The sequence below is a fragment of the Bos mutus genome, chromosome 22 (genome assembly GCF_027580195.1).
Source record: "Bos mutus isolate GX-2022 chromosome 22, NWIPB_WYAK_1.1, whole genome shotgun sequence".
Lineage (NCBI taxonomy): Eukaryota > Metazoa > Chordata > Mammalia > Artiodactyla > Bovidae > Bos > Bos mutus.
This window is the reverse complement of record NC_091638.1, coordinates 5,695,802-5,720,327: the sequence shown is the minus strand read 5'-3', so window position 1 is coordinate 5,720,327 and position 24,526 is coordinate 5,695,802. Positions and strand designations below refer to the sequence as shown.

Sequence of the window (24,526 nt, the reverse complement as noted above, 5' to 3'; positions counted from 1 at the left end):
TGCATATCTGAGGTTATTGATATTTCTCCTGGCAATCTTGATTCCAGCTTGTGCTTCTTCCAGCCCAGCATTTCTCATGATGTACTCTGCATATAAGTTAAATAAGCAGGATGACAATATACAGCCTTGATGTACTCCTTTTCCTATTTGGAACCAGTCCGTTGTTCCATGTCCAGTTCTAACTGTTGCTTCCTGACCTGCATACAGGTTTCTCAAGAGGCAGGTCAGGTGGTCTGGTATTCCCATCTCTTTCAGAAGTTTCCACAGTATATTGTGATCCACACAGTCAAAGGCTTTGGCATAGTCAATAAAGAAGAAATAGATGTTTTTCTGGAACTCTCTTGCTTTTTCAGTGATCCAGCGGATGTTGGCAATTTGATCTTTGATTCCTCTGCCTTTTCTAAAACCAGCTTGAACATCTGGAAGTTCACGGGCACACTTAAAGCACTTTACATGTCCTAACTCATTTAGTCTTCACAGCAGCTTTGTAAAGTTGGTGCCATATCTGCGTTTTACAGATAAGGAGCTGAGACACAGAGTAGTTGAGTGACTAGCCTAATGTCACGGAGCAAATCAGGGGCGGCACCAGAATTCCAGCAGTGGTCCTCTGCATCGGAGCCCAGAGCTCTCTTCCTTTATCCAGGTAAGCGTCTATTTTCTAAACTGTCTCCTTAACAAACATTAGTTTATAAATTTTTTGTGGACAATGAGCATATTTATTTGGATTTGTATGAAGTGAGAAGGCTGAAGTATTTTTATTTGTATGTGGAAAAAAGATTCATTAGTTTAGGTCAGTTCAATACCCTGCTCACCTTAGTAGGACTGACAAGAATGAGATGCTGACTAGAGTCTTCCAATCAGATCTCATTTGCTCATAAGGGACTGACCTTTGATTGGCTACTGATGATCCTCAGAGGAAGTGATTAATACTTTGTGTTTCTGGCTGCCTGGGTTTTCAAAGATGTTAATACAAATAGAAATTCAGCCATATATTTAAGCAATCTGTCATAGCAAACAGATTTCTAGAGCTTTTTGGTTAAAGAGATTTTTGAATGTGTGTATGAGCAATATATGGGCTGACTTTTTATTTCAGCAAATATAAAGATGTATTATCACTTGAGGTTTGTTATTAACCTCTGTTTCACCTCCGTTAATATTTACTCTGCAGGTCAATAAATCTTGATATTCACTTCAACAGAAGCCAATATCTTCAGATTATGAGTTGTTAATCTTGGCCAAACTGAAAAATTGTGTGAATATTTTTCTTTTGCTAGAGAAAATGAGGACGTTTTTGGTCTCCTTTTTCTTCAGGCTCTCTTAAAAGGGAAAGTTCTTTTTTAATCTGAATCTTCCAACACCTTTTCAGATTTAGCATTGGGAGTTAAGGGTATGAGTTTTAAGATGAATTTTGGAAGGGTCTCTGTCCCACTGAAAGTACTGCAGGAAGGTAGGGGTTAAATAAGTCTTATTTTAAACCCTTCTGTGAAATCCTTTGATATTAGGGAACTAAGAGAGGACTGTAGCCAAATCACCACTGCCCATCTTTGCGTTGTTTACTGGCGTTGATTAATTTGAGTCCTAACAAGTGTAATGCATTTCTAGATCCTGCCAGCCAAAAAATGCGTAGACAAACAGCTGCATCTGCTCCATCTCAGGATATAGAACAGCAAGTGTGAAAAGGCACAGGTAAGTGTTTTTGCTTTGCTTTCCAAACCATAAGTGCTGGGCTTGAAGTGTGCAAGAAAAGCCATTAGTTCTGTTTCAAGGGAGTGATTCTAGTCTCATCATCTGCAGAGTCATGCCTAAGTAACAAAGAAATTCATGACAAAAGGAGATGAAAAATCATGGGAGAAGTTAGAGGTCATCTTAGCTGATGGCTGGTGGTTGCTGCTCAGGATGATGGGAGAATGTAGCATTTGGAAATAGCTATGCAGAGGGGAAAGGGGCATCTCAGGGATTGATTTACAGGGAGAAAATGTACAAGATTTTCTGAGATGTTTGATTAGGGGATGGAGGGTAGGGAAGAGAGTAAGTAAGGATGGTGTGTGTGTGTGTGTGTGTGCATGCTAAGTCCTTCAGTCATGTCTGACTCTTTACGACCCTGTGGACCATAGCCTGCCAGGCTCTTCTGTCCAAGGGATTCTCCAGGCAAGAATATTGGAGAGGGTTGCTGTGTCCTTGTCCAGGGTATCTTCCCAATCCAGGGATTGAGCCCAGGAGAGGAGCCAGGAAGTAAGGGTGGAGATTTGTTACATGTGGTGGGAAATTGGTGAGGCCAAGCCCCTAGAAACTTGTTTCTCAACCGGCGGTATCAGCATCACCCAGGAACTGATTAGAAATGCCCAGTATCTGCCCTTCCCAGAGTTGTGAAACTCTGGGGGTGGGACCCAGCAAAACATGATTGGATGAGTGGTCCAGTTGAGTGTGAAACACACAAGTTTGAGATCCACTGCTCGAGGGTCCAGATTTATCAATCTCATCTGTACACTGTAATTCCTTGGGGAGCTTCCAAGATAATGATGCCTGGGTTTTACCCCCAGAGGTTCCCATTTAATTGGCCTGGGGTGTGGCCTGGACATCAGGATATTTTACAGGATGATTTTAATGGGCAGCCAGGAGAATTACTCTAGGGCATGTTCTAGTCCTGAATTACTTTTTCAGATTTAATTCTCTTTTTCACATCAAGTACTTTATAATGCTTCCTTTACTATCCTGAAATGAAATTTACATGAATATTATTTCTCATGCACATATTTTTAACTGAACATAAAGGAGAAATAACAGAAAGGTAATTTGTTACAATGTGCATTTCGAACATTTTAATTTGTGAATCTGACTACACTTACAAGGAAGGAAGCAGATGCTCGGGTTGAGTTATTATCAATGTGACAGTTGCAAATGCAGATTGATCCAGGTGTGTTGAATTGGCAACTCAAAAATCAAACCATAGGTGACATTACTGCTGGGGTTGGGGGCAGGGATTTTTGAAGGGAGCAGATCTTGGTAAAATTTCTAACAAAATAATCATCCGTTTTCTATTTCTCTGAGACCATATTCAAGTGTACCATAAGTGTGTACTTAAAAGAAGGTGGGCTTCCCAGGTGGCTTGATGTAGGAGACATGGGAGATGTGGGTTTGATCCCTGGATCGGGGGGATCCTCTGGAGTAGGAACTGGCAACCTACTCCAGTGTTCTTGCCTGGAAAATCCCATGGATAGAGGAGCCTGGTGGGCTACACTGCATGGGGGCACAAAGAGTGGGACAGGTCTGGGCAGACAGGCCCTTAAAAGAAACAGTGATGTATTGTAGTGCATGCCATGGTACCTTGCTAGGATGCTCCTCCAGGACTGAAGCACCTATTTCCCCAGATGCTGGCAGTACTGATGGCTGATGGCCTTTAGCTCTGGGTCCTCTTTGGGTCTTGCCCTCAGCTGAAGGAAGCTGCCTTGCTCAAGGCACAGACTTCATTCACAGGCTGGTCAAGGCTGGACTGTAAGTGTGGCAGCCCCCCGCCTCATTCAGGACAGCTCTGAAAGGCCGTCTTGGCTATAGATCCCCTGTTGGATTGACTGAGATCTTTGCTTCAACTGTACTGTACTGCAGCTCGGCTTCTCTCCTGACCATCCCCCCAAACCCCGCCCCCAGCCCGCCCTGCCCCCACTCCCCTGCGCTCAGCTCCTCAGGGGCGTTGATTTTGAGAATAGTCTACAATAAACTTGCTGCTGTAGGTCCGTCTCAGAGCCTGCTCCCTTGGGAACTGACAAGTAATACTGTCCTTAGCGGAAAGCTGAGTTCTTTACTAGCCAACTGGGGTTACGGTCATTGCAAAAAGATTCTTGTTTAGTATTTTATCCCATGAGAGCAGCTTCACTGAGACAGGCCGGGACAAAACTGGAATTGTGTTTGGCAGAGGGATGGTTGGGAGCACCAGAGCGGGCAGATGGGGGAGGGCCGAGGTGGTGAGAATGGATCAGGCGTTGGAGCTATGAGTGCTCAGAACAGATTCCAGGAACTGATCTGGTAGAGACTCCGCTAAATCCAGAGGCAGGGTAGCCTTAAGCAGCGCTGCAAATGAGGCAACATTTGTTTTCCTTTTCCTGAGTGCTGCTCTTCTCTCCACGGAGTCTGAAGCTATCAGAACCTACTCCCTGGAAAAGATCTGATAAGCTATTTACCCCTTAGTGTGAATCTAAGTCAACAGTTTTGTTTTTTCTCTTTCAGAGATATTTGCATTTTAATAACAATTGTGGTCCTTGATTAAAAGGAATTTCAAGAAATAGTGCTTACAGAGAAGGATTGGGGGTGGGCAAGGGAGTGTTTCCTCTTCTCACCCACTCAAATTCAGTTCTCACTGTGGGTCACATAGAAGTGAAAATGGGGCACCCTGGCAGAAATGTCCATGAGCTCTTTGGGGATGAGTTGTTCATGAATTTTATGTCCCCATCCCTGCAGCCATGAAATTAAAAGACGCTTACTCCTTGGAAGGAAAGTTATGACCAACCTAGATAGCATATTCAAAAGCAGAGACATTACTTTGCCAACAAAGGTTCGTCTAGTCAAGGCTATGGTTTTTCCTGTGGTCATGTACGGATGTGAGAGTTGGACTGTGAAGAAGGCTGAGCACTGAAGAATTGATGCTTTTGAACTGTGGTGTTGGAGAAGACTCTTGAGAGTCCCTTGACCTGCAAGGAGATCCAACCAGTCCATTCTGAAGGAGATCAGCCCTGGGATTTCTTTGGAAGGAACGATGCTAAAGCTGAAACTCCAGTACTCTGGCCACCTCATGAGAAGAGTTGACTCATTGAAAAGACTCTGATGCTGGGAGGGATTGGGGGCAAGAGGAGAAGGGGACGACAGAGGATGAGATGGCTGGATGGCATCACTGACTTGATGGACGTGAGTCAGAGTGAACTCCGGAGTTGGTGATGGACAGGGAGGCCTGGCGTGCTGCGATTCATGGGATCTCAGAGTCGGACACGACTGAGCGACAGATCTGATCTGATCTGATCTGATCCCGTTGGAATTTGATGTATAATTTCAAAGAAAAGCACCATTATTTTGATGGACAGAAATAAATTTATAAAGATAGAACAAGTCTGAACATCTTCAGTGGTCTGGACATGTTAGAATCATGGGAGTGGGTTTTGAAAAAACTATAAAAATGTGAGAAAACAGCTGTAAATTTTACCAATTTGTAAAGTTTATACCAGAAGAAGTGTTGTCTTGGCCCAGTAATTTTGTATCTGTGGCCTTTAATTGCTTTGCCATGAAACAGATCTTTATCCAGATTCCTCTTGTGAAATTATTTGTCGTTCTTCTCTTCAACCATCTTAACGGAATAGAAAGAGAAATGGAAAAGTGAAAGCAGTGAGAGCAGCTTTAAGCGGTGTCTGTGAAGGGCTCGGTCCTCTTTAGCAGCACTGCCATTCGCTCCTTCATTCAATCCACAGAGACTGCTATCCTACACGGTGCTAGGCTAGTAGTCCTCGCTCTGTCCACAAGCAGAACAAACAAAGAGACGCTAGTTTATGACCCTGAGTAATTCCAGTGGAACAACATCTTTCTTGATCTGCGGAGCCTCAGGGCAAGACTCTATTTACTGCTCGCGTCAGTTGTGTCCTTGGCCGTGAATTAACTACGACTTTGCGTCTCAAGTGCAGCACGTGTGCAAAGCCCTCACATGCAGTTGGCCAGGGTGTTTGCATAATGTATTGACCATGCATATTTAAACACCACCTCGGTGGATCATTAATACCAGGTATGGTTACTGAAATGAAACCCTTGAGGATTTCTTCCCATAGTACACTGAAGTCTTGCCAACTTTCATGCCTTTCCCAAAAGCAAACTGCTTCTTTTTATGTCTCTTTTTATATTCTTTCAACAACTCCGATAGTTATAAGTAATTTGGTTACACTTTCTGAGCCATACACACAATATATTTTTAAAATATTTATTCATTTGGCTGCACCAGTTCTTAGTTGCGGCATGTAGGATCTTTGTGTTCATTGCAGCACATGGAATATTTTAGCTGTGGCCTGTGAAATCTTAGTTGTGACATACCGGATGTAGTTCCTTGACCAGGGATTGAACCCAGGCCCGTGCATTGGGAGCTCAGAGTCTTAGCCATTGGACGGCCAGGCAAGTCCCAAACACAACATTTCCTAATGAAATGAGGCAAGATCTGAGGAAAAATATCCCAACAACAGGACATCATGATTTGCTGACAATGTTCTTTATCCATAAAACAATTTGATACAGGTGCTTTGACAAGTGCAAAGTGACATGGTCAGCGGGTGTAACTTGCAGCTGTACCCAGCCAAGTTCCCTCCTGTGGGCCCATCCCCTTCTTTGGGCTGGGGCCTGCAAGGAATGAACAAGACATGCGCGGATCCCTGTCCGGGGGGAGCTCGCATTCTGAGTGGAGAGAGAGATGTAACACAGCAAATAAGTAAGCTGCGGGAAGAAGAGAAAAAGGAGAATTGAGGAGAACCTAGTGTGCGGAGGTGGGGAGTAGCTGAGGTGTCAAGAAGCGGTGAAGGTCAGCTTCACAGAAGAGGTGAAATTTCATGGAGCGGGACGTAGAGGAGGTGAGGGCGAGAGCCAGGGGATCGCTGGCCCAAAAGGCACTTTATGCAAGTGGCGGGTGGGAGCAAAGTCCCAGAGCCCCTGATGGGAGCCTGTCGTGTCCCCGGAGCTTCAGCTGAGGGAGCAGGGAGAGGGGAGCAGGAGGGAAGCCACTGCCGGCCTTTGAGCAGGGGAAGAACATGGCCCGAGTCACGGTTTAAAAGCATCCCCTCCAGGATTCTGTTGAGTTGACCGTAGGGGTCTGGCAGAATGGGGACTATTGCAACAGTGCAGGGAAAAGGAAGATGGCGGCCGTGATAGTGGAGGGGGCTGTGGTGAGAAGTGGCCAGATTACGGTGGAACCACAAGGGATTTCTGACAGATTGGATGTGGGTATACCCACATCGAGCCCCTGGTGGCTCAGACAGTAAAAAGAGTCTGCCTGCAGTGCAGGAGACCTGGGTTCGATCCCTGTGTTGGGAAGATCCTCTGGAGAAGGACATGGCAACCCACTCCAGTACTCTTGCCTGGAGAATCCCATGGACATGGGATCACAAAGAGTCGGACATGACTGAGCAACTTCACTTTCACTTTTCACTTTTCATGAGAACGTGGGAAGCTTCCCAAAGTGGTGTGCTGTAGAAGAATTGGATAACTGGAAGGATGAGTTTTCCATCAACTAAGATGTGTAGGTGATGCAAGGTGCAAATAGTTTAAGAAATCAGTTTGGACATTTTCAGATTGCCGTGTCTGTTAGACTTCCACATGGAGACAATGAGATATATGAACCAGCTAGAAGTCTGAACTAGAAATGTAAATGTGGGATTTACATAGAAAAGTTTTCTCTCTCATACCTCATGATTATGACTGTCATTGTTACCCTACTTAATAATAGGAGTAGAGAAAAAGAGAGGAAGAAGCATGGTGTTTTTGACCTCATTTTCCTAAAATTGGCAGTTTGATTTGAAAAGTAACACTATTTTGACAATAGTTGCTCTGTTATGAAAGAACTGTCTTGTTGGATCATGGAAAGAGAAATTAGAATTATTGGGTGGCTACAGTTTATGTGACAGATGCTTTACTGAGAGAATCTGATAATTAAAAACTCATGTCTTTGGAGACTCATCCTGGCCAAGCATGACAGGTATTTTGATTTACCAGCTAAGGTGGCGGCTCCAGATGGCAGTAGCTTCAGCGTGGTTTACGAGCCACGTCCTCCCCATCTGCGTGGAAGGCGGTCTCCTGTGTGTGTCCCTCACGTGCACACTTCTGACACCAGCCATGTGGGTTTCTGCCCACACCATGCAGTTCTCTGCCACAGCAGCAGGATGTCCTGCAATTCCTCTCCATTCTGACACTAATTGGAGTCAGTGTCGGCTCCACAGGTTATGGGCTCAGTCCCCCAGGACTGCCCTCCTACCTCAGATGGCCGTGTGTGTCCCCGGTTGTCACTGGGGCTTCTGACCAACTTGCTATAAAGCACAGGTTTCCAGACTCCTTTCTTGGGGTTCTGTCATCTGCACAAGAGCTCACAGAATTCTGGGAAACACATACTTACATTTATTGATTTATTATGTAATAAAGGATGTGATGAAGGAAGCAGATGATCAGCCAGATAAAGAGAGGTGGGGCGAGGTCTGGAGGGTCTTGAGCACAGAGGCTTGTATCCCCAGGGAGCTGGGATGCACTTGCCTCTGGCCACATGGATGTGCTCAGCAAACCTGGAAGCGTACCAAGCTCAAACTTCGGGGATTTTTATGGGGGCTTCATTGAGGAGGCACAATCATTGATTGAATCTCTGCTCTCTCGCCCCTTCCCAGAGGAGGAGGGGTGGGGCTCAAAGTTCCAAGCTTCTCTCGGTGGCTTGCTCTTTTTGTGATCAGCCCCCATCATGCAGCCCTCCAGGAGCCCTCCAGGAGTTGCCTCATTACGACAGAAGTTACCTGTCACCCAGGAAACTCAGAAGGATTTAGGAGCTCTGTGTTAGGAACTGGGGTCAAAGTCCAAATAAGAGAAGGCAAGGTTCTCCAAGTAGCCTTATCATCTAAGAGATTACAAGAATTTCAGGAGTTCTGTGTTAGGAACAGGGTGCAAAGTCCAGTGATATACTTTCTATGATTTCACACCATCCTTTGAAACACTGTTTCCTTGCATTCTATATGAAGGAATTAGCATTTGTAAAAATTTACATCCATTGAGATTTTAGTCATGTTTTAAAACTCAAATCTATATAAAATAAACTTGTTTCATAAGCATTCACCTGAAGACATTGAGAAGAGATTTAGGCCAACTTTTAGAGCAGATCATGCTTGCTATCCTCTGATCCCTCTTCTCCCCTGTCCTCTCCAAGTATATTATTAGAAGCCCTGGTTTTTTAACTTGACATTTGATTGTTGAAGATAAAGGCAGTATTTCCCAGCCTGCCTTGCGACTAGAGGTGGCTTCAGACTAAGTTAGCCAACGGGGTGTGAATAGTAATGATGTGGGCAGTTTTCAGAGGAGGACCATCATTTTCCCGTCCTCATTCCTATTGCTGGGATCACGTCCAGGGATGTTGGTTGTGCTGATCCATTCAAAGGGAATATCAGGGAGATGGGGGAGCAAGAAGATGGGGCAGCCTGGGTCCCCCGATGATGTTGGCAGTGCCTACCTCAGCCTGTTACAGAAAAGAGAAATAGCTTCAGGAGTTTTATTTAAACTACTGCTATGTCAGGTCTCTTGAGCATTCAACCTGTGTTCTCATTAATGAAATAGTTACTTCCTCAAAGTGACTTCCAAAAGGCATGGGCCTGAGGCAGCAAAAAAAGAGAGCATGGGCTTTGGCATCAGACAACGTGGATTTGAATTTCAGCTTCTCCATCTACCAGCTGTATGACCTTGACAATGTCATTTAAACGCTTTGATACTCAGTTCAGTTCAGTTGTTCGGTCTTGTCCTACTCTTGGTGACCCCATGGACTGCAGCACACCAGGCCTCCCTGTTCATCACCAACTCCCGGAGCCTACTCAAACTCATGCCCATCATGTTGATGAAGCCATCCAACCGTCTCATCCTCTGTTGTTCCCTTGTCCTCCTGTCTTCAATCTTTTCCAACATCAGGGTCTTTTCCAATGAATCAGTTCTCCGCGTCAGATGGCCAAAGTTTCAGCTTCAGCATCAGTCCTTTCAGTGAATATTCAGGACTGATTTCCTTTAGGATGGACTGGTTGGATCTCCTTGCAGTCCAAGGGACTCTCAAGAGTCTTCTCCAACACCACATATAAACTGCATAAAACAAAACATGTGAGATATCTAACATGTAGGTTTCTGGGAATTAAATGGGTGATGCATATAAGGTCCAGCAGCCAGGTATGCACATAAAAACATCAGGCCTTTCCCCGCTCTCTTCACCTATTCAGCTGCCTGCTCTAGTCCTCTACTTGAAAGTCTAGTGGTTATTTCTGTTGACTAAAAAAAGATGTACAACTTGAGAGTTGCGAATTAAGTTTTGTTTGGGGCAAAATGAAGACTGCAGCCTGGGAGGCAGCCTCTCAGATAGCTCTGAGAGACTGCTCCAAAGCGGCAGTGGGGGAAGTCAGTATATAAGGTTTTGGTGAAGGGGGTGTTCAATACAATGAAACACTCATTTTACAAAAGGTTTTTGTTAGTCATGAGGATCTGATGTCACTGTGAAGGGATTTAGTGCTTCTCCAGATATGAGGAGATGCAGGGATTGAGATCATAAAACCTGTTCGCAAAGACATCCACCTATCTAAAGAGCTGTCCCACCAGATTCCCTGGAGCACAGAGGGCCTCACTCCACCCTGAACTCCCTCAGGGCTTGCTGAAGGTCAACAGCTATAGCAGTGTGGGGCTCAGTCTCCGAGAGGCAGATGGCAAACGCCTTTGTTGTCAGTAGTTGGCAATGCTCTTGGTAAGTGTCAAATTGTAGTTGACATTTCCAACCCAACATGTCCAAACTAAGCTTCTCTCTCCCCACAAATTTGCTCCACCCCAGTTTCTTCATCTTACTTTATCAGGACTCTATCTATCTTTCATTGGGTCAAAGGGAGAAACTCTGAGTCATCTTCTGTGCTTCTCTCTCTCTCCTGTTGTTGCTGTTTAGGTGTTCAGTTGTGTCCGACTCTGCAACCCCATGGACTGTAGCCTCCCAGGCTCCTCTGTGCTTGGGATTTCCCAGGCAAGAGTACTGGAGTGGGTCACCATTTCCTTCTCCAGGAGATATTCCTGACCCAGGGATCGAACCCTCATCTCCTGCGGTGGCAGGCAGATTCTTTACCGCTGAGACAACTGGGAAACTCCCCTCTATCTTAATGCAAAAAACTCCTTAATATCTAGTGTCTAGGTGACTCAGACCAGGATGGTAGCAGTGAATGTTGTTGAGGAGGTTAAATTCTGGATCTATTTGAAGGATTTTCTAACAAACTGATGTGAGTTATAAAAGCCCCATATCAATATAGCCCCTGGTAACAGGGCCTATGTAGATGTTTACTAATTATATATTAAGGAATTTTTTGCATCTAGAATGATTTCAGTTCAATTGTCCAGATATATATGTGTGTGTGTGTACATATATATATGAGAGAATTATGCACCATCATTGTGCCTTATAATTTAATTTACAGCACTTTGCAAGTGCTCCTGTTTTGCTGAAACACAAGTGGACAATAAGTGGGATGGATTTTTATTGCGCTCTTGGCACACCCTGCATTTTGTCAATTCATTAGTCTGTTTTTCGGTCTCGTTTTTAAGAAGTCACAGTTTGCAGCTGTCTCTGCAGCAGTGATCTCCCTACTGCAGGCTTCATTGTGATGCTTTTAAAAATGAAACTGACTCCGGAGAGAGCAGATTCTGTTTTCTCACCATTTATCCAACCTAAAGAGATTTTTAAAAGAATCTCTAGCCATTCTTTTGTGATCAGAAGGAAACTTGAGTTACCTCTTTCTCCTTTTTACTCCAGAAAGAGCAGTTCTGGCTGGGTCATATCACCTCTGGAGCCTTAGCCATGGATCAAGTGAATTTAAACAATCTCTTAAATAAATCACGGAGGTTCTACTTACTTTCTTTGGCAACAGTCAAATCCTAGTGCATGTGGAATATCTTACATAATTCATCTAAGACACCCCGCAGTTTGAATCATCACTTTCCAGTTTTGTTCATTCTTGGCTTCTCCTCATCATTGATCAGTTGTTTTCTCATTTAGCTTCCCATTGGGAAGGACAAATGTTTCTGTATCACTGTCAAAGTTAATTTCTAGGATGGAACTTCTCAAAGCATCTGGGCACATCATTATCCGAAAGAGTGGAAGATGATGGGAGAAGAAGCAATGCTGAAGACAGTGCTGGGCACCTCCAGAGAGGCAGCCCCACTGCCATCCACTCTAGGCTTCACCTGCCTTTCCTGTTCATGTTCTGCACACAACTCCAAGCAATCCTTTGTTTCCTCTTAGAGACACCTCTTAATAAAGGAATTGAGGACTTCCCTGGCAGTCCAGTGGTTCAGACTCCGTGTTTCCAGTGCTGAGGACGTGTGTTCAATCCCTGGTTGGGGAACTATGATCCCATAGGCTTCACAGTGCTGCTAAAAAAAAATTACTAATAATAATTACCACAATCTGATGCTGTCAAAAGAGCCAGGACCCTGAAGTCAAGTAGATCTGCATGGCTGTCTGGATCTTGGGCAAGGGGAATTCATCCTTCTGAGCCTTAGTTGGCTAATTTTTAAATTAGAACCATGATAATCTAATTCGGTGCTACTCTGAGTATAAAGATAATGATACTTATAACATAGCTACAGCACAGGAGGTTTTCAATAACCATTAATAAACTCCATGGGTGAGTGCGTGCTCAGTTGCTTCAGTCGTATCTGACTCTTTGTAACCCAATGGACTGAAGCCCGCCAGGCTCCTTTGTGGGATGCTCCAGGCAAGAGTATTAGAGTGGGTTGCCATGCCCTTCTCCAGGGGATCTTCCTAACCCAGGGATCGAACCCAGATCTCCTGCATTACAGGAAGACTCTTTACCATCTGAGCCACCAGGGTTGCCCGATGACCTCCATAGGTAGGAGTATTCTTAGAAGAATTATATTCCAGAAATATTATAAGAGTAAACCTCAGAATGGTTCCACTTAGGAAATATATCATTCTAGAAGAGTATGTGAATCATACATGTACAGTTTAGAGAACAATGGCAGGAAAAACAAGTGTGGTTATATACTCTTGTGTCTGGCTCCTTCCACTCAACATAATATTTATTGATACTGACTCACATTGCATGTGTTGAGTGGATCAGTCAATTCACCAAGTGAGTGTTTCTTGATGAAATATTGCAGATTTTTACATTAATTTAGCTTTGTAATTGACAGAGCTGGTTGAATGCATTTGTCCTGACTTCTCTCCATCAATACTTTTGAGAAGAGCTTAGGGTTGTTCTTGTCCCCTGTTCTTTTCTCTGCCCCTTTGACACAGTGTTTATTCTTCTTGGCAGAACTTTCATGACGTTGAATGTTGATAATGTCGTCATCAAGCTTCACCCTTCAAGACAGATATCATTCCTAGTCTTGCTTTAGGATAGTGGGAGGGCCAGTGTCTTCACAGCAGGTTGTCAGTTTAGGGTGAGGCAGGTTTACTGCTGGATTAATACAACCTCTTCTTGGGTATTTTCCTGCTCTGGCAAATCTTCTCTAAGCAGTGAGAACAGAAATGCATGTGCGGGTCTGAGTGGAAGAATGCAGAAGCTGTGTTTGAATAGGTTGGCATTTCATTTTTTTTTTCCTTTTCCCCAACTCTTTTCAAGTGCTGCCCAGAACTTGTCATTATAGAACCAGTTTGTTTTGTTTGCTTCTGCATAGATGATTAATTTCCTTTATCATAATAATAGGAGTCAGAGTCCTAAAAGTCAAGTGGTGTTTCTACAGTGTTTATCATGAAAAACAGCACTTCTCTCCACCCAGGAGTCCCACTCCCCAGGGGGAACTGGTCTTAATTCTTTCTTTTACTTTTTCTTCTCTTATTTACCTCCACTTTTCTAAATCATATGCTTAAACTGCAATTTATAAGTTCATTAATCTTTTAAAATGTGTTTATTGAAGTATAGTTGTTTTACAGTTTCTATCATTGTTCAATCACGAAGTTGTTTCTGACTCTTTGTGCCCCCCTGCACTGCAGCACGCCAGGCCTCCCTGTCCCTCACCATCTCCCAGAGTTCACCCAAGTTCATGTCTTTTGAATCAGTGATGCTATTCAACCATCTTATCCTTTGCTACCCTCTTCTTCCTTTGCCTTCAATCTTTCTCATCATCAGGATCTTTTCCAGTGAATCAGCTCTTTGCACAAAATGGCCAAAGTATTGGAACTTCAGCATTAGTCCTTCCAATGAATATTCAGGGTTGATTTCCCTTAGGATGGACTGGTTGGATCTCCTTGCAGTCCAAGGAACTCTCAAGAGTCTTCTCCAGCACCACAGTTTGAAAGCATCAATTCATCAGTGTTCGGCCTTCTTTATGATCCAACTCCCACATCTGTATATAACTGCCAGAAAGACCGTGGCTTTGACTGTGAGTGTTTGTCTCCCATTTCATCCTACCTTCTTTTTCTCCCCTTGGTGTCCATACATTTCTTCTCTATATCTGTGTCTCTGTTTCTGTTTTGCAAATATGTTCATCTCTACCATTTTTCTAGATTCCACATGTATGTGCTAATATATGATGTTTTTCTCTTTTTGACTTACTTCACTCTGTGTGACGCTCTCTAGGTCCATTGATTTTATATTCCACGTGTGCTTTCTAAATTCTTCTCCCCCATCTTTCTTAATATGGCTACGTCACAATTTCTGGTTACATTAGCATTTTGTATTATTATAGCTTTCTAAACACTGTTCATAAAACTAGCTATGAATTATCCTGTATTATATATCCTCTTTCACACAAATTTTCAGGATTTTTTTTAAGGAGATAATAGCTGTTATGATTTTGTTACTTGTAAAGCATTATGGATGTGAACTAATTTTCTTGAAGCATTGTGTCAGACATTTATCAACACTGAATCACTCCAGCCACCCTTCAGCCATCAGTCTTGTAGGATCTTTCTTCAATTGCTGCATACTTGCTACCAATGTCAATCAAAAGACCTTAGTGGTACCCACAGAGGCAAAGATAAAGATAAAGAAACTCCCTCACTGGTCAGTATCAAATAAGACAGGGACTCGAGGACTTAATGGCTAACACTTCTCAATACAGAAAGGTTCTTCTTTCCTTTGTTTAAGCCGTGGTCTCCTTGCTCAGCCCGAGCCTCTGGTCCTGAAGGCCACCTCCCCGTGCATCCCTTTTCCAGCCCTCTGCTCTCTCAGCTCTTTGGCTCCCTCAGTGCTCTGTGCTGAAGCACAGGGGTTCCCTGGGGGGTGCAGGTCCGCCTCCAGTTTTACTGCCCATGACTGAAGGAGTGGGCCTACGCAGCTCATCTACCTCGATGACCCCCTCAGCCGCTGCACATCTACCATTAAGGGAGTCACATAGGATGCTCATATTCCCTGTGATTTAAACAAAGGAAAATAAAAACACATAAATGAATCTTGGGCTTTCTGCTCATCTTTTGGTTTTGGATTCAGCTGGATCCTTAAAGATCGCTTGCATCTGAGTTTTAGGCATATCCTTCCTCTTCCTGTCTGTTATCTTATTTTCTAATGATGTATCCTATTTTAGCAACAACTTTCCCCGGCATATGTTTCATGGTAGAAGGGCTGTGTTCTTAGTCTCCCAGGCAGTTGCTGCTTGGGAACCACAGATGCTTGCCTATCTCTACAAGCCCGACTCTTGCTGGTAGAAAGCTCTGTTGTGCACTGGGTGTGTTTATATCCATTCAGCACACAGACCCAGTGGATTTTTTTGGTGGTGGTGGTGATGTTCTTGTTGGTCTCTTTATTCTTGTTGGTGTCTTTCTCATCCCTCAGGGCAGTGCTGAGAGAGAGCCATCCCCCTTGACAAAGGGAGAAGGTGGTGGATAAAGGATGCTTGACAGGTGTGTTGGTTAGCTGTGATACAACCCAGCACTATACAACGATTATCACTTTTTCAGTCCACAGATACACTTTTGGGCTAAGTCAGATGTCTAAGCTGAACCTGGCTAGGGGTGGCTTTCCTCCAGGTATTTTTCCTCCTCCTGGGACCGGATGCTAATACAAGCACGTTCTTATGAAGGGCAAGCCCAAGAATGCAGACGCTTTTCCAGTTATTCTGTGCATCATATCTGCTCACTTCACATGGACCAAGACATGTTAAGTGTCTGCACATGGTTAAGTGCTGAAAGCCAGGTACGTGGAAGGACAGCCTACCTACTAAAATGAGGAGGGAGAGGCAGAGTTAGAATTTAAGTCTAATTACTGCCAGAACCTGTGCCCTTGCCACCATGCCACTGATGGCAATTCATTTTGAGATTTAAGAAGCGAAATAATGTAGAAGAAAAGACAGCTTAATAGACCTCGGCAAAAATTTAACAGCCTTGTCTGAAATCCCTAAACTCATTACCACTGGCTTAAGTGCTCAGAAAGTTACTTTTTAACAGGAGAAAAAAAAAAAAAAAGGTTCCCAGTCTTTCAGCTCCCACCCCAAATACAAAACAATCTACCAAGATAGCACTCGCTAAAATCTTGTTTAATTATCCAGGAGTTTGATGAGAGAGAATGTTTCATAATTTATAAGTCAATTCTTATTTAGCCAAATTAGGTCTTTAATTCTTGTGTATTATAGCAACTGTAATATACAATTACGTGTTACATAGGAAACAAACCCATAAAGCAAAATGAACCAATCAATATAGCTCGTTCCCCATAGAATTCTATTTGTGGTTTTTAACGAGCCAAACTCCAGAACTAAGAATCGATATCCATTATGATTCTTTTAGGAAGGAATGGTGGTCACATCCTGTCACAACCAGAATTACCAACAGAAAGTTCCCTTTAGCCTGTTTCTCTGAGGCCGAGGCAGCAGCGTATGGCGATGGTGCTTGACTGATCCCGGTACGGCAACATTTGCTACTATAAATAATTTAGCAGGTGCACATTTATCTCTGTCAAAGTCTTTCACTTTGATAGAGAGAAAGGATGTAGTTGGTGGACAGATAGGCTCAGCTCTCTGACTCACAAAGTCAGGGCCTCCCAGAGGTGGTATGACAGCATCTCGGGCACAGATGCCAACAGTGACCCTGGGGCAGTGAACGCAGAGAGCAGGATGTGTTACTAGGAGTACACAACAGCCAAGGTCCGGCCACCGGATCATGGTAAGGGACCAGGGACCTCTGGTGGTCCTCCTGTTGGAGAAAAAGGCGGGGGCAGGGAGAAAGGAAAAGGAGGCAGGAGGGAGGGAAAAAGTAAAGGAAGGAGGAAGAGAAAGAGGGCAGGATGGAGGGAGGGAGGGAGGGAGAAAGGAAGATGAGAGAGAGGGAGGGGGGACGAGGAAGGAAGGATGAGAGACGTAACGGAAGGGGGCAGAAACAGGAGAAAGAGAACAGAGGGCAGAGTGACTGAGGCCCCATAGTTTGTGTTAGACCCCTAGGAGGGGACCTGACTGATGAGTTGAGGAGCTAAACAATGAACCTGATCTGTGCAGGCTTTGGGAAAATAAAAACTAGCCCTTATTCAGTACTTGCTGGGTGTTCAGACTGTACAACATCCTGACAATGGAAACATCTCTTCTGTACCATCCAGTATGGTGGCTGCCTATCATACATGGCCGTGATGCACTTAAAACATGACTCATACAACCAAAGACCTGAACTTTAATTTCATTTTCATTCAGTTCAGTCGCTCAGTCACGTCCGACTCTTTGCGACCCCATGAACTGCAGCACGCCAGGCCTCCCTGTCCATCACCAACCCCGGAGTTCACCCAAACTCATGTCCATTGAGTCGGTAATGCCATCCAACCATCTCATCCTCTGTCGTCCCCTTCTCCTCCTGCCCTCAATCTTTCCCAGCCTCAGGGTCTTTTCAAATGAGACAGCTCTTCGCATCAGGTGGCCAAGGACTGGAGTTTCAGCTTTAACATCAGTCCTTCCAATGAACACCCAGGACTGATCTCCTTTAGGATGGACTGGTTGGATCTCCTTGCAGTCCAAGGGATTCTCAAGAGTCTTCTCCAACACCACAGTTCAAAAGCATCAATTCTTTGGTGCTCAGCTTTCTTCACAGTCCAACTCTCACATCCATACATGACCACAGGAAAAACCAAAGCCTTGACTAGACGAACCTTTGTTGGCAAAGTAATGTCTCTGCTTTTGAATATGCTGTCTAGGTTGGTCATAACTTTCCTTCCAAGGAGTAAGCGTCTTTTAATTTCATGGCTGCAGTCACCATCTGCAGTGATTTTGGAGCCCCCCAAAATAAAGCCTGCCACTGTTTCCACTGCTTTCCCATCTATTTCCCATGAAGTGATGGGACCAGATGCCATGATCTTAGTTTTCTGAATGTTGAGCACATAGACCACAGCCTTGTTTAACTCAATGAAACTAAGCCATGCCCTGTGGGGCCACCCAAGATGGACAGTTCATGGTGGAGAGGTCTGACCGAATGTGGCCCACTGGAGAGGGGAATGGCAAGCCACTTCAGTGTTCTTGCCTTGAGAACCTCATTTTCATTAACTTTTTGGAAATCACCACATGTGGCTGATAGCTACTCTATGAGACAGCACAACTCTATATTAAGACTATACATGCATTAATTCACTTAATCCTTACAACAACTATTATCTTCTCCATTTTGCAGATAGAGGGATGAGGCACAGAGAAGTTAGCACCTTGCCTGAGGTCACACAGCTGGTAAGCCAAGAGCCATGAATCACAGTCCTTGTGCTTTATATTGACCTTTAGTCCCAAACAAAGCAGATTTTTACAGGAAGAGACAAAATATTGTGTTGTGATGACAAAAGTGGAGCCCACAGACGTGTACAAGCTCTTTGGGATTTGAATGGAAGGAGCCGTGCATGTCCTAGGGTGCCATACGTGGGCAGCATCTCAGAGCCCCACTGCCCCTGGCAGAAAGCAGCAAAGGAACTGGCTGTTCTGGATGAATTGGGCACAGCTTTTCCCTGGTGTTTTTCTTGGAATCTCAGTCTTGTGAGGGTAAAACGAGGATGGTGGAGGAAGGGGAAATAAGCGATCAAAAGCATCAGAGAAGAACCACGTTCCTCTCTTTGAGGCTCACTTGTGTGTACTCATCTCAGGGGTTCAGGCTGCATGTTTTCCTCTATCTAGCGTTTCTTTCACTTATCTGACCTCTAAAATGTTTTGGGAGTGGGTGAGTGGTATATTGATTGGCTGAACATATATTAGAAAAGATTGAATTATAGCAATTTTGAATTTTGCTCTGGACCTGAGGGTAGGCAGATGTGGGTATATGTGCTTAGGCCTTAGTACGTGGACTACTGCTGGATGGACCTCTGGCTCTCTGGGTCTTGCTAATTGCAGATCTTGTCACGTCTCAGCCTCTGTAATCACGTGAGTCAAGGGCTTTATCGTAAAGAGTGGGCTCACGTGATTGTGGGCATTGAGATGTCCAAAGATCTATAGTTGGCAAACTGGAGAACAAGGAGAACCAGCGGTGTAGATGAAATCCAGCCAAGTCCAGGGGCCTGAGACCCAGGAAAACTGATGGTGTAGGTTCCAGCCTGAGGACAGGAGAAGACTGATGTCACAGCTCAGGCAGGCAGGCAGGAGGTGTCCCTGTTACTCAGCCTTGGTGTTCTCTTCAGGTCTTCCCTTGACCGGGAGAGGCCCACCCACTCTGGGTAGGGCAATCTGCTCTACTCTGTAGATTCAGATGCTAATCTCCTCCAGAAAGACCCAGACTATGGGCACCACATAGTCCAGTCAAGTTGATATATAAAAATCCATCATCACATGTAAGATAAATTTATTTTTAAACAGTGTGTAAGTTACATTTTCTGTAGCCTCCAGGCATATTTGCAGATAAAATTCCTGTAAATTTAATGCAACATTAATCTGAAAAGGAAAATAGTTTTCTTTGTTTTTCCAGACTTTTTGGGTGTTCCATAGTGCATTCATAATTAAACCCATTGTTTTAAATGTAGACACAGTTTACCTGAAAAGGTATCCAGAGATTGAAGGAGAATATATTGATTTGATTACTTTGCCAACAAAGATCCACTAATCAAAGCTATGGTTTTTCCAGCAGTCATGTATGGATGTGAGAGTTGGACTATAAAGAAAGGTGAGCACTGAAGAACTGATGCTTTTGAACTGTGATGTTGGAGAAGACTCTTGAGAGTCTCCTGGACTGCAAGGAGATCCAACCAGTCCATCCTAAAGGATATCAGTCCTGAATATTCACTGGAAGGACTGATGTTGAAGCTGAAACTCCAATCCTTTGGCCACCTGATGCGAAAAGACCCTAGATTGGAAAAGACCCTGATGCTGGGAAAGATTGAAGGCAGGAGAAGGAGGGGACAATAGAGGATGAGATGGTTGGATGGCATTACCAACTCAATGGACATGAGTTTGAGTAAGCTCCGGGAGTTGGTGATGGACAGGGAGGCCTGGCATGCTGCAGTCCATGGGGTCACAAAGAGTCAGACACGATTGAGTGACTGAATTGAACTAATACTGATTATGTTATTTGATAGTGAAGCTAACATATTCTTTAAAGATAAGGTTGGGTTTTTTTTTTTTGTATCCTGACTTTGTACTCTATGGCCTTTTTTCTTTTCTGAACTCCCTTAAGGCCTTGATAAAATCACATTCCCTACCCACTAGTTTTCTAATTTTCCTTTCTCCTTAATTTGTCAAAACCTGCTCTTGGGACAGTAATCTGAGAACTGCATTAATTTAATCATTTGGACTATTGGCAAATACCTGTTGGAATTTCACTAGTGCCTGGCCCTGGGTCCCACACTGGGATCCAGAGAAGAGTGAGACTTTGCCAGTTCTAGTGGCCTGGTAGGAACCCACCTGTGTCGTCAAGGAGAAAGTTCTCAGGCAAGGTTACCCCAGAGGATGACACATGGAAAAGAGACAGTGTTCTCAGTGGAGCGCAGGTCAGAACAGCTCAGAGGTTTCCAACATGCCAGCGTGGCCCTCCCTGTGTGAATGCCTCAGGTCGGCTGGAGACCTGCCTACCATGCTGGCCTGGGGCTGTGGGCCCCTGAGGCCGGGGCTGGGGGAGGGGAGAAGGAGGCTCGGGACACTGGACAGACCCAGGCCTGCCCCGCGCACCGGGAAGCTTGGGACACTGGACAGACCCAGGCCTGCCCTGCGCGCCGGGAAGCTCGGGACATTGGACAGACCCAGGCCTGCCCCGCGCGCTGGGAACCTCGGGAGAGCTGCCCGATGGGGACAGAGCGCTGATGCTCTCTTGGGAGAAACCCAACCCAGTCTGCCCCCTAACATAAGGTGACCATATAACTTATCATCCAAACCTGAACACTTCTGAGAATCAAATGAGGAGCTCGCAGAAGCTGTACCGTGACCATAAGCAATGTCTGTAAACCATGACTTTCCTGGGGAAATTGGGTACCTGGTCCCTCTGCCTTGGCATGAGTTAGACTTTTATGTTAATGGCCATTCACCACCTACTTCGAGAGGAAGTAGTGTATATAAAGAGTAGGATTCGATACAATACAGAGTCTTAGTCCCCAACACCAGAGATTCAGATTCAATATGTCCAAGATGGTATCTAGAGTATGCATTTTAATAAGTTTCCCATGTTATGGTCTGAGGATCACACCTTGAGCAATGCTGGGCCTCCTTGGGGCCAGGGTCGAATATGAATGTGAACCTTTTCATTCCTGTCTGTGTAACTTTGGGAATGTGACTTTTTTAGTCCTTCACTTCCCCAACTGCAAAATGGACTTAATATTGACCTCATAGAGGAGTCTGTGGATTAGAATAATCAGAGTTAAAGCACTTAACACAAAGTTTGGTGCATTACAAGCCGTTGAAATATATGAAATGGCCATTTCTGTAGTTCAAAGACATGGAGTGCCAGTGATTTCATACGGTTCAGTCGAATAATTAAGAGGGATGTGTTCTGAAGGCTTCCTGAAGTTTGTTTCACTGGGAATTTATCCTTAGGTGTTTAGGTAGGCAATACCCAGGGCAGGTTCTTCAGACAAGGCAGAGGGAACTATATACTGCAGAGTGGATGTTATGTCTCCTGAGCATCTCAGCCTGCTGGACTGACCCAGGGCAGCATTTCCCTAACTGTAGCTAGCAGGCAAATCACCTTCTTGTTGTAATGCAAATTCAAACCCAGGGTTGGCTAGAAAACAAATTCAAACCCAGGTTGGTGGGAAAGGGTGGGAGCTGGGAGGGTGGTTCAAGAGGGAGTGTACATATGTATCAGTTCAGTTCAGTCGCTCAGTTGTGTCCGACTCTTTGCGACCCCATGAATCGCAGCATGCCAGGCCTCCCTGTCCATCACCAACTCCCAGAGTTTACCCAAACTCATGTCCATGGAGTCGGTGATGCCATCCAGCCATCTCATCCTCTGTCGTCCCCTTCTCCTCCTGCCCCCAATCCCTCCCAGCATCAGGGTCTTTTCCAATGAGTCAACTCTTCGCATGAGGTAGCCAAAGTACTGGAGTTTCAGCTTTAGCATCATTCCTCCCAAAGAACACCCAAGGCTGATCTCCTTTAGAATGGACTGGTTGGATCTCCTTGCAGTCCAAAGGACTCTCAAGAGTCTTTTCCAACACCACAGTTCAAAAGCATCAATTCTTTGATGCTCAGCTTTCTTCACAGTCCAACTCTCACATCCATACATGATCACTGGAAAAACCATAGCCTTGACTAGACGGACCTTTGTTGGCAAAGTAATGTATACTTATGGCTAATTCATGTTGATGTATGGCAGAAATCAAACCAATATTATAAAGCAGTTATCCAAAAAAAAGCTCAGGATTGAGCTTGAACCTTTGCAAATTGCTCAAGCACCCAGATAATACTGCTGCTTCTGCTGGTGATCCAGGGACCTCACTTTGAGAAGTAAGGGTACAGGAAGCTCAAAGGGACATCAATTTTTAAAGCTGTCCCCAGGGGTCTTAACTCTCCAGTGAATAAAAATGCAGTGCTCCTCTTCCTCAATTGAATGATATGAATGAATATCTCTTAAGGGCATCAACGGTGTCCTTAAGTTAATTGGTTTTTTGGAAGTATTTTTAGCAAAATTACTGTGAATTTATCTTAACACAAATCCAGGAATTTGAATATATTCATATTCTGATAAATGAAGTCTTCCCTTTTAAAGAGTGCTTTTTTTCTTATTGCTATGCAGAGAAGTATGGAAATTTAGAGCTTAAGTGCATTTATTCATTCATCAAACATTTTTTTAACCTAACCATGTGCTCTGAATTCTGACAGGTTTTGGAATAAAGAGAGAAAATCAGAAAGGGACTCTAGAGAAGGTTCCAGAGCTAGTGAAGATGCTGCTGGGTCCAGATCATAGAATTCCTGACCCATAGTGTTTCTTCCTTGATACAGCAATTATTCTGTGGCAGGATTTCAAAAATAAAATTCTGCAAGCCCAAATTCTATGTTTCCCATTCTTTTTCACTGGGTACATTGTCTAAATGCTCTGTCATAGAAATAAATGGCCAGGAGATAAGTACATTTTCCTTTATGGAATCAGTTTTCCCAACTATATGATGAGAAATTGGTTTAGATAATTTCTAAGACCACTTCCAACTACAAAATGTATAGTTCAAAGCAGGGATGGGAGTTTTGGTCTCAATCTATATCTCCTCTTTGAACTTTTGGGCCAGTTTTGAGCTTGGGAGTTCATTCAGTTTTGCTCACCCACCTGCATCACAGGAGGGCCAACATCAAGGGGTGTAGGATAACAGATTCCACGGTCTACCTGCGTTGCTCCTGAAAGGTTTTAAGCTGAGGGCATGAATCATACTCCCCACCGACTGACCTGTATCTTAATGTGGGTTTAAATTTCATATCCTTTCCTAGATTAATGTTCTGTGTACATCTGAGAGGTCTGGCTCACTGGCCACTCCATAAACAACAGGGAAGGACCAGCCCCTGATGGCTAATGGTGAAGGCCCCAGGCATGATGATTTAGTGTGGCCTGTCTCTTTGAGTACAAAATAGACCTGCTATCTGATTAGTCAAACTGGGTCATTCTGGGTCTCTGAAAGATCACTACAGTTCCATCTATTTTTTCATCCCCCTCTTGAGGTCAGTGACTCACTTGACTCACTGACTTGCCACAAACGCAGCCAATGCCCTTGTCCTTTTGAGGATCCAAGATGAAGCTTCCTTTATTGAGTTATACGTGCATTCATCACCAATTTTATCTCAACTTTTTGTCTGTATTATTTTATCATAATGTACCCCAGTAGCCTGGATGAATGGATAGATGGATGGATGGATAGATAGATAAATGTAAGGTGATTTCTATGTATCAAACTCAGTTTTCCTGGAGAAGGAAATGGCAACACACTCCAGTATTTTTGCCTGGAGAATCCCATGGACGGAGGAGCTTTGTGGGCTACAGTCCACGATTGCAAAGAGTTGGACACGACTGAGTGACTCCACTTCACTTTCACTTTACCAGCCTGGTAGAACACATGCTATGGTTCCTTAGTGCTGGGTTGTTTATCAGACATGGCTTTTAATTATGAAATGAACGTTTTCAAAACCAGGTGGTGAGCCGATGTGTAAGACCATGGAGCCTGCTTCCCTGCGCAAGTGTCATCATGGCCTGAAGCCGGCACTCAGGGACTGCTGTTCATTAGAATTTATCTGAGGGCAGAAACATCCTCACTCTGTCAAGACTCATATAGCACGCAGAGGAACATGAGGAGCACTTCTGATTTTAATTACCTGCAGACTGATCGTCCTTTACCACGTGACTCCCGGCATGCAAACCAACAGTCTTAGCTTCAGAAGGAGCCTGACTGTTCACACTAATCCGTATCCTTCACTCGATGCTTCAGTGTTTCTGTCAGCT

General features: G+C 44.3%; 1 long non-coding RNA gene across 1 annotated transcript in view; it reads left to right on the top strand.

The window, feature by feature from the left end:
• The window catches only part of LOC138984729 (uncharacterized), a 91,289-nt gene extending 72,915 nt beyond the window's left edge, over positions 1–18,374 (top strand). Inside the window, exons 3-5 of the long non-coding RNA XR_011462010.1 lie at positions 519–643; positions 1,603–1,686; positions 18,317–18,374. This is a non-coding gene — a long non-coding RNA (uncharacterized lncRNA). The remainder of the gene's footprint in view (positions 1–518; positions 644–1,602; positions 1,687–18,316) is intronic.
• The last annotated feature ends 6,152 nt before the right edge of the window (positions 18,375–24,526 follow it).